The following is a 10,498-nucleotide window of genomic DNA, read 5'->3' on the forward strand; positions in this document are numbered from 1 at the left end:
GCAACCACTCTCACATTACACATATCCATTTTCATTGTTAATATCAAAAATATTGATTTGTGCAGCTTTAAAGTTGCAATCGTTGATTTTTTTTAATTCATGCATTTACTGATTTTTACCACTAGGGGGAAGAGGAACTCCACAACAAACTGAAAAGAAGTGTTAACAAACAGCTGCCTATTTATTAATCCTGCAGATACAGAGAAACATTAGCGTTCACTTGGAGTTTTGCTTCTTTCCACCAATTGTGTCAATATTCAGTCTCTTTTTATCTCTGTTTTTGTCTCCACAAGTCCATGTGTGAAATATGTTATCAGCTTGCTAAATGTTTGACCAGCTAGCTGCCTGCTGTGACTGGAAAAAAGGTTGATGAAAACAGAATTTGTGGGCTGTACAACCAAAACAATGAGCTACAAGAGGCTAAAAAGCTGCACAGAGCTGTAGATTGGTCTGCAAATTTCACATTACACTTAGTCATTTGATGCTTTGTTAATATAAAAAAATATTCAGTAGTTCAGTTTCAACTCATCCATCATTTCCTGTTTATCTGTGCTTGTATGTGTGGATTCATGGTTATTTGTGCAATTGTGTACTTCTGATGGCATGTGGGTGTATGTGAGCACGATTGTTATGCTTGTGTTTGGGTGCATGTGTGTTTTTGTGCAAATTTCTGACAAGAAGACACAGTCATCGTCTATTATTGTGTGAGCCGTCTGGAGGATGTACTCTGTCTCCTTTGCGGGCTTTGTGTTTCTCCGGGTCTTCGAAGCAGTTTGCACGAACGCTGCAGTCTGTAAGGAATTCAGGGACTTGTTGTCGGGTTTCATTAGTTCTATTTTTAAAAAAACCTTTCTCTTTCACTCCCTCTCTGACCCTGTCATTGTCAGATTGTTTTATAAATAAGGTGCCTCATAAATTTAGGCTTTTTTTTTCATTGAAAAGATGCCACATGAATCTGTTTTTCTGGCTCCTGATGTGATGTACGTAGCAGGATGTTTACTCATCGGATTGAATTTCTTCTACTGCTTCTGACAGCAGGTTGAGAAACAGAAAAAAAGAGCAGGAAACTTCAGTACAGGTGGCAGGTAATTACATGCTGTACCTTTTTAGCAGGGCATGGGCAGATGATGCACAAGCATATGTAAATGTGTATGTAAATGTGTTCTTACAGGACTAGTTGAAAGCCAAAATGTATTGTGGACCTGTTTCCCAGGACAAGAACATTAATATGGTTTTAATTAGCATGAGTTGCAGTGTGAAAGTTTTCAAACTGAGTCTGAGAAATCTGCAAAACCTGAGGCACAGAGCAATTTTACAACCAATAAGTGCCCTAAAATTATTCCACAGGTTTTGAATACCCTGCAGTATAGAGCAATGTTGGAAAGAAATGCACAGGTACAACAGTCATTTTCAGGCATGTTTTTATTATCTGGAACAAACAGACATGACTTGCATTGCCCCAAAAAGTTGCCTTGTGTATCATTACCTCTCAAACATTTGTAGTGACAGTATGTACCCTCTTGTCCAAGACACATTCAGGGCCCTGTTTTAGTGTAGGCACACTGTGGATGGCATGCTTTGTGCCTTGATTCACAAAAATAAGACCCACAGACTCAGGTTCTGACAAACAAGGGGGCCGCATTCAGCAAAGTGCAAAGATTGGGTTGGACTATACTGAATTTACACTATTTTCAATTTTATTAATCCAATGTAGAACTGTGTCAATTAAAAGCCTCTCTTCTTTTCTTCTTCTTCTTTTTTTGTGCGGGAAAACTTCAACGCAGTTTCCTGTGCAACAGGGAACAGCGTCAACACCCGCAGGTAGCATAAATGTGTTGCTCTTACATTAGCATACCCACGTTTTCTTGTTTTTTTGTTTCATATTTGGGATTGTAGTTGGAAAAAAAAAAATCAAACATCCCCTTTATTATTATTGATTAGGTAATCAGGATTAGAAATATTTTTTTTGTTTTTGTTGTTGTTGTTAATTGTTCATATTTGTTAATTATTTTGCCCTCCAGTTGTTTGTGTTGTGGATTGAGGTTGTGAGGTGACAGATGTGTTGTGGTATTGTCCAGATCTGAGGTGGGTTCCCCAAAGTGTTTGTCAAGAGTTATGTGTTCTTGCAAAGTTTTACTTGGGCTGATATTGCAGGAATTTTTTTTTAAATACAAATATAAACATAAATCTGTTTATTTTCACCATGTTGGTCAGATGAGATGCATAGGAACACAGTCTATGTAATACTGAGAGTGAGGATGTATGCAATCATGGCATCTAACAAATGGTTCTTAAGTAGAACCAGCCTTCAAAAGTTGATATTTAGAATGATAAGAAAGACAAAAGAGATATATTTGGAACAAACAAGCTGACATATATTATGTGTACATGAGTATAAACCAATTAGCCACAACATTAAAACCAGTTACCAGTTTTAATGTTGTGGCTGAATGGTTTATATATACGGTATATACAGACAGGTGACAAATGAAAGGAAAAACCTGCAAAATGAGTGGAGAAACAGGATGATGATGCCATGGCCATGAGGGGTCTCTGAATGGTTTGATGAGTATGAAAATGATGTGAATCATATGCTGTGGCCTTCGCAGTCACCAGATCTAAACCCAGTTGACCACCTATGGGAGATTTTGGACCGACGTGTCAGACAGCGCTTTCCACCACGATCATCAAAACACCAAATGAGGGAATAACTTTTGGAAGAATGGTGTCCATCCCTTCAGCAGAGACTTGGAGAATCAATGCCAAGGAGAACTGAAGCTGTTCTGGCAGCTCGTGGTGGCCCAAGACACTTTACGTTGGTTTTTCCTTTAATTTGTCACCCGTCATCATCTACTGTGTATGTTGTACATTAAAATCGGTAACTGGTTTTAATGTTATGGTTGATCACTGTACGAGTGGTTTATAACCTTGGTTTCAGATCCAAATTATTTCTGTGATTGAACCAAGATGCTTCAAATAGACAAAATCTCGCAACCCAGGCAGCTTGAGAACCACCGGTCTTCAATGCTGTTCATCATTTTTACTGCGGAGTGTTAAAGTGAAACTAGTTTGTACAGACATTTTGGGAAACACAAACCCAGAACCCCTCTCCTCTTCTGATCTCTCTCTGTACTGTGCCGTTTCCCTACAGTGATTGACATGGTTGAAACCCGGTAAACTGCTTTGTGGTCTCAGTGGAACAGTATTGCCATGTGCTCTGTATGTGCAAATGTGATTTGGGAGGTTTACTGAACTTAATTAAATGGTTTGAAAGTGATAAGAAAGATTGAAACTAAACATAAGGAAGGGAGGACTCGACTCACTCAGATACTATGTGGGGAGGTGTGAGGCAATGTGTGTGAAACACTAAAAAATTAAATATATATTGTATACGTATTATTTATGTTATAAACTTTAAACTTTATACTTTATCCCTATATTGACCGCGTAAACATATAGTTGTAGAAACACATGTATAACCCCTTTTAGTCAAATAGACACACACAAATGTCTGCGAATTCAAACTATGCACTTACAGTAAATCAGGCCCTTACAGCACTGACTTCACACTCAAGTGACACTAACAACAACTAGATCCAGATATGACCCCAGTTGAACAGTACTGAGAACGTATATATTCAAATAATATGGAGTTTTACACAATAATATATTATCTATTACAATTAGATCATATTGACAGAGAAAATTAAAATTCTGTTTCACTCAAATCCAGATGACGAATTGCTTTCATATAGTATTTTTAGAGCAGTAATTTGATTTAATTTATTTTTGAGCTCAAACAATTTTAGGGACTAAAGACCAGGATTAAGAACACTCTTTTGCAAAATCTGTGTCTTGTGAGTACCCCAGCTTTATGGATGTACAAAACTTAATTGCTGAAAAACCCCTTTAAAATATAACACAATAAAAATGTGACAGACTAAAATTGCAGTCATATGCATTACGTTTTAAATTAAATAAACATTTTGTATACAATTTTAAAATTGTATCGTAAAATTTTACAATTCTAAAATATACATTTACACATTCACCACCACTACCTCTGAGACATGGTTATAACAAATTGGAGCCTTAAGAGACCACTAATCCACTTTACATAACCATGGACATTTTAATTTCCTGACAGAGGAGATGATTATGCTTCAGCTGAATAGTTTGACATTTTGACCAAAATGTTGGAAAAGAGTTGATGAGAAAGGAGTTTTCCGCTCTCTTGTCTCTGCACTATCTGGTACCTGGAAGCAATTCCCTTACCTTATTAACTATGTGCTATTTTTGCACTATTAGTATTTTCCGACGTTTTGACAGTTTATCCTTCCAAATAGTACTTCTTGCACAATGTTTTTGGCTTTCTGGTTGCCTGGCAACCACGATGTTACTACAAGACTCACTGAAGTCACTGCAGCCGGCTGTTGTTTGCTGAGAAATAGTTAACTACCCCTAAAACCTCAACTTCATGTTTGTACATGTTCTGGTCCTGTACCAATTAAACAAATGAGATGTGGGAACATGTTATATTTAGAGGTATCGACAAGTGGCTCTCTAAACAGATTTTTGAGAGAGCCAGGCTAACAGCTTCCCCATTTCCAGTCTTTAGTCTAATCTAGGCTTGGCACCTCCTGGCTCTAGCTACATGCTTAGATACACGAGAGTGGTATTGATCATCTTATGTACCTTTTTAGAAAGAAAGCAAATGAGCAAATTTCCCAAACTGTCAAACTATCCCTTTTATCACCACACATTTTGTGAATTTACTGATTTTGACTGGGGTCATAGCAGGTTGGCCTATAAGCTATATCATGATATACAGGCAAAAATCAAAACAATCTTGAAACTATGGCATGAGCTTACACACATTTCTTTTCTACGTCTGTGGTCAGATCTGAGCCAGCTGGTCACTTCAGGGTTAAGCATCACTCAGCAGCAAAGCAAAATTAGCTCGCCGAACAAGCTAATTTGAGGTGCTTATTCTGCACCACAGATGTACAAGCTTATTAGAACATCATTTCTGATACTTGATAAACCCTCTAAAAACAAGATCAGGCTGTTCCTGTTTACAGGAGGAGTGTTTCCCTTTCATTACCTACTCACACAGACAAAGAGAGTGAAGCATGAGGGGATATGCCGGCATAACTTTTTGTCATTATGATTCTTATTATAATCATAATAGTAATCATAGTAATAAAATTTGTTGTGATTGTTGTTGTCACTGTAATATATTAATGTGTTGGATGGAAGGAGAAATACAAAAGAGTCCAAAAATTGTATCAGGCAAGACTCAATTAGAGCAGAAGGATGATGTAACATACACATGGAAAGGCTCCCTCCCATCACTGAAGCTTGCCAGTCACACCATGGACCAAATCAGTGGGTTTTCAAAATCATTACAAAGGTTAACGTTGAGCTAAAAGTTTTCCTTTAGAGCAGGATTCCGCTACTTCCTATTAATAAAAATAATAATGTCATCTTGAAGGAAAGATGATAAAGAGAGCCTAAAACTGTTTTTCTCAATATTTATTCAGATTAAATGCTTTGGTGCAAGTAGATCCACATCATATCAAATAATTTAGCGCGTTTATGTAATATTTTGGAGTCTTGATTTGGCTGGAGGTCAGTCCGGGAGATGGAGTATCATACGTGTGGCTGGCAGGCTTTGGTTTTCAGACCGAATCGTGGCTGTGACTCCAGTGCAGTAGTTCAGTGCCTATACTAAATGTGAGGTAGTGCCTCGACTATGAATCCTGTTCTATAATAAACTATTTTGACTTGCTGTCTGATTCCATATGTCCCGAGTACTTTTTTCCCCTGTTTGACTCCAGCAACTTTTCCTGGGGAAAAAGTGGAGAAAATGAAAGAGCAGATAATGAGAGATAATGACAGGGAAGAGCATACCGGGATCTATTTCCATGTGTCTATTTTCAGGCTTGTCACTTAAGAGGTGTATCGGGAGCTGTCATCCGAAAAATGTCTCCAAATCAAAACCCACTTCAATCACAGCGCATCACAATGAGCATTTATCTTCTCACCGTGGTAATAACTGGATGTATGACTCCATGGTCAGCTGCTTTTTCCAAATGCATTTCCTTTCTTCTTCATAATCTCCATTCTTCATACTCTGTCACATAGAACACATGTCATTAAATGCGAGCTGCAGTCCTCAAGAAACAGCTATTATCCCAATGAAGCTATGAATGAGCACTGTTTCCTACATCTTGTTGATGACCATAAAACAAGTATGTGAAACTGCAGATAAAAGCTCATGCTTGCATTATATGGTCTTTTTGAACAAAACAAAAAAACATGTAGGAATGAGACTAAAAAAACAGGAAGATTTCAAATGGCTCTAATTACCGTTCACTAAGCCCCGTCCCCCTTTATTTACCGTTACTAAACCTGTCAAGCTTTCCACTCTCATGTGGCACGTAATGCCATTTACAGTGATAATGGTGTCAGATTTCATTTTCGAAACAGTGGATTTTTACACAGAGGTAGACAAAAGCAGGACTCTCAGTTTGATGGCTAAAATGTCAACTGACACTGACTCTATCAGCTGTTGCTAAGTAGCAAATGTTGCTAACTTGTAAAAGGGGTTCTTAGATATTAATGGCTAATACATGATAAAGGCTGAAGCTATAGCTCTATGTCCCTGGCAAAGCAGCCTCTTCTCCAGATCGGGACAGAAATAAAGGCGCAGCGTTTTTTCTTGTACTGCAGAATGCTAAAAGCTGGTGACCTCTAGAATTACAGAATAATGTGGTGCTAAAATTGTTAGTTGATTAATGAGTTAGTATGGACAAAAAATGAATTACCGAGTTTGATAAGATTAATCAATAAATCATTTAACAAACAAAAATGATAAACATTATCTCAGAAGTGAGCATATGCTGCTTTTGTTTGTTTTACATCACTGTAAAGACATCTGAAGACACCACTGTGACATTTTAGACACTAAAAAATGAATTGGTTAATAAAAAAAAAAAAAAATCGACATTAATCAATAATAAAAATGTTTGCTAGTTGCAGCCCAAATTATATGTATTCTAATGAAAACTGCAAGAAGAATCTTGTGTCTTTCCAACATAGGCCGGTTTTGCCTGGTGTTTAATGTTACAAGAGAAAGGCTTTCATGAGGACTAACTTAATGTGGCATCTCCGCTAACATTGGCTGGGGTTGCTGGAGTGTAAACTTTCCTAAATCCAGGAAAAGAAGGACAACTGCTGCTTACGTTGGCAATAACTTTTATAGCATCCAGGACCGGCTCCCACGCAGTGAGGAGATGGTGGCTGTGGCAGTGTATTGTCTTTTAACATAACCTGTAACCTCACAAGCAAATGTAGTTAACCAGGAAATGACGCCCCGTGACTACTCTAGTAAGCTAGTTAGCCAGATATGCTAACGGAGGGGTTTCAAAAGAAGACACTACAGCAGCGTATAAATCCATCCACTAAGATCTATTTCCCCTCTGTCATCTGGACTACAGAGCCAACAGAGTTAGGTGACAGTGACAGCAGAGGAAAAACTGGTAAAGAACCCCCCACAGAGACTGCTGAACCATTGTATGACCGAATTGACTTGAAGGGCACGGCAATTAAGGTGATGAACACACTTTCACTTACTTTCAGCTGGCATGTGTGATGCACTGCAGCATTAGGCTGTAGAACGAGACGTACATCAATGATTAATGATAATTAGTAATCAAAGATTAATGATCATTACCAGGGACTGCCTCTTTTACCCAGGCAGTCCCTAGTGTCTGGTCTGGCAAAGATTCATAATTAGTGTTACTCCAATTATGCCATGTAATGGCAATGATAAACATGTTGTTGAAAATTCTTATTTAGATCTCAGCAGGGCAGACTGGAGATGAATAGTGCAGAAAAATAAGTTGGACCTCAAGCCAGAGATGAGTTTAGGCTGTAGATAATTGTGTCACATTAAACCTCACTCTAATATCTTTTGTCTAGGTCCAATTTTTAAAGGCTCCTAAACAAGAATAATGAGGGTTCTTCCTTTTGGGACACATGCACAATGACTGTTAGCTGTGTGGCTTCTGCAACCTTATTATTTTCCCCCAGGCAGTGGAAAAAGGAGAACAAGAGGAAAACAAGACTCTGGGTCTGATGAACATGCTGGCAGAGGGTGAAATTCTTTCATTCTTACATCCACGCTATTATTCTTTCCCTGCAGTCCACGATATCGTGAAGCTATTTGTAACATCGCCTTGGCACTAAGCCGGGCTCCTGTGTTTGCTGGAGCCTGGTCAAATCATACAAGCAGGACACTGGCACGTACAGATCACGTATTGAAGAGATCGTACCGTGCACCCGGAAATATGCCGGTGCATACATTCATGTCTGTCATGTCATGCATAAACCAACCTAATATGCATTAATCAGCTTTGAATGCATACATTATATATGATCACATCTGATATTTTGATTTGATTAGTATGCAGGTTTTTCCTCACAAACACTACTAATTGCTACCTCAGAGATTAAGATAGAAATAAATTGCTAAACTGTAACCCCTCAAGGGTTCAAGCCTGTCTTAAAAAAAATACGCAAACCTACAGCAGCACGTGTCTGCTACTGTGACAAAAATACATTTCCCTCAGTCTCTCCTTAAAGCAAGATACTGTCTCATTATAACAAGAAACTTCCTTAATTTCTACATGATCCTTTTCAAGTTTTAACGAGATTTTTTTTTACAGTATTCTGACATATTTTCTCATTATGAGATGCCAATTCATTCTGTTCTTAGAAGAAACTTTTCTTGTCATAATATTCTGTTCTGTGATTATATCACAGAACTTTATTGTTATTTCACAAAACCAGCGTATCTCATTAAAATTCCTTACTATAACAGGATAAGTTGGTTTGTTGTTATAACAAGAAACTTCTATATGATGTTAAAATGAAAAAAATGTCCATCATTGCCTGAATAGACACTGTAGCCTCTAGAGCAATCATATAACATGATTGATAGAAATATAACATGATGATCTAGACAAGTGGCAGGATGTTTTTAGATATTACGGCTGTGGGCTGCTTTCAGTTTGTTTGAGTACATCCTGTATGCATAATCATAATACATAATAATTATGTATTATGATTACATCATACAAACACATGATGTGTGTGTAGTAGTGTGTACCAGCCCATCAGTGCGTGCATTCCAGACGGCAGCTGTTAAACTTTCTGAGAAGAATGATAAGAATGGTACCACGTATCCACAAACACCATCACGCCTCAAAGGACTCGGCCAATTAAAGTGATTTTCATCTCTAAATAGAAAAGTTCGTTGTCTATGTTTTAAGGAACATTTTTATATATCTGGTTTTAGACATTGCCCTTGTACATAAAAAGAGATGTGGATTGTGTGCGTATATATATATATATATAGATATATATATATAATATTCATGTTTTCTTCAGGTATGCTGACATGAGTTGCTCACACCCTCCCCAACCCGGAGCACCATATCTGCAGGCAACATTACCTTTCATGGCAGGTACCATGAAAGAAACTTGTTTTAAGCTTTTTTACTGCTGCAAACATGGAGATGATTAATACAGGAGCCCTGCAGAGAGTGGCTGGTCGTTTGGCGAGCGCAGGCTGCCTTCCACTCCTCTGCCTCGTCCACTCCGTCTCCATTATTGATGGAAGCTGAGAAAGTCACTTTGAATTTCACCGGCTCCTGTTATGTCGGGCTTCCGTGATTTCTATCTTTGTGCTCAACATGGTTGTCGTCGGGCTGGACCAGATAGAAGGCCACAGAAATGAACCTTAGAAAAGTCGTTTGAAACAGGAGGTGATAGAAAATGAACTGGTGTCACCTTTTTCAGTTACCTAGCAATAACAAGTCAAAGAGTGCATGAGTCAGTCTGCTTTCCACATGTCATAGATGACTTCTTTTCTCTTTTTTTACACTTTCAACCTTAATTTCTTTTATTCATTTCATTCTTTAATCTTTCATTAAAAATCAATTTCAGAAAAATGATTACAATTATGTCATTTACATAACCCTTGAATCGATACAGTGCTAAGTGGTTGTCTGTTTCTGCCACCTAGTGGTGCAATCATGCTTTTGCAAAGCTCCCTGCTCAAAATCAACATCCTCAAGTCTTTGAGGGCGTGTGAGTATCTGTTAGTAATAAGACCTCTGAACTCAGCTTACCAAGTTAATTACAGAGGTTTTGTCATTATGCAGAATGACCCCATTAAGTCATATCATTACATCTTTTATTATTGTATTATTATAATTAATGCATTCATCTTAAATTGGTGTTTTAATAATCTAATTGGGGGATCTGGGGCTAATTTCAATAATTTTATATACTAGGGGCAGTTTACTCCTTAACAATGCAGCATATTCTACAACAAAAATGTTTTGTACGTAAAACCTTCATCTGCAAGTAATAACTATAGTTGTCAGATAAATGTAATGTAGTAAAAAGTTTATTATATCAACCTGAT

Source organism: Xiphias gladius, chromosome 18, assembly GCF_016859285.1.
Source record: "Xiphias gladius isolate SHS-SW01 ecotype Sanya breed wild chromosome 18, ASM1685928v1, whole genome shotgun sequence".
Taxonomy (NCBI): Eukaryota; Metazoa; Chordata; class Actinopteri; order Istiophoriformes; family Xiphiidae; genus Xiphias; species Xiphias gladius.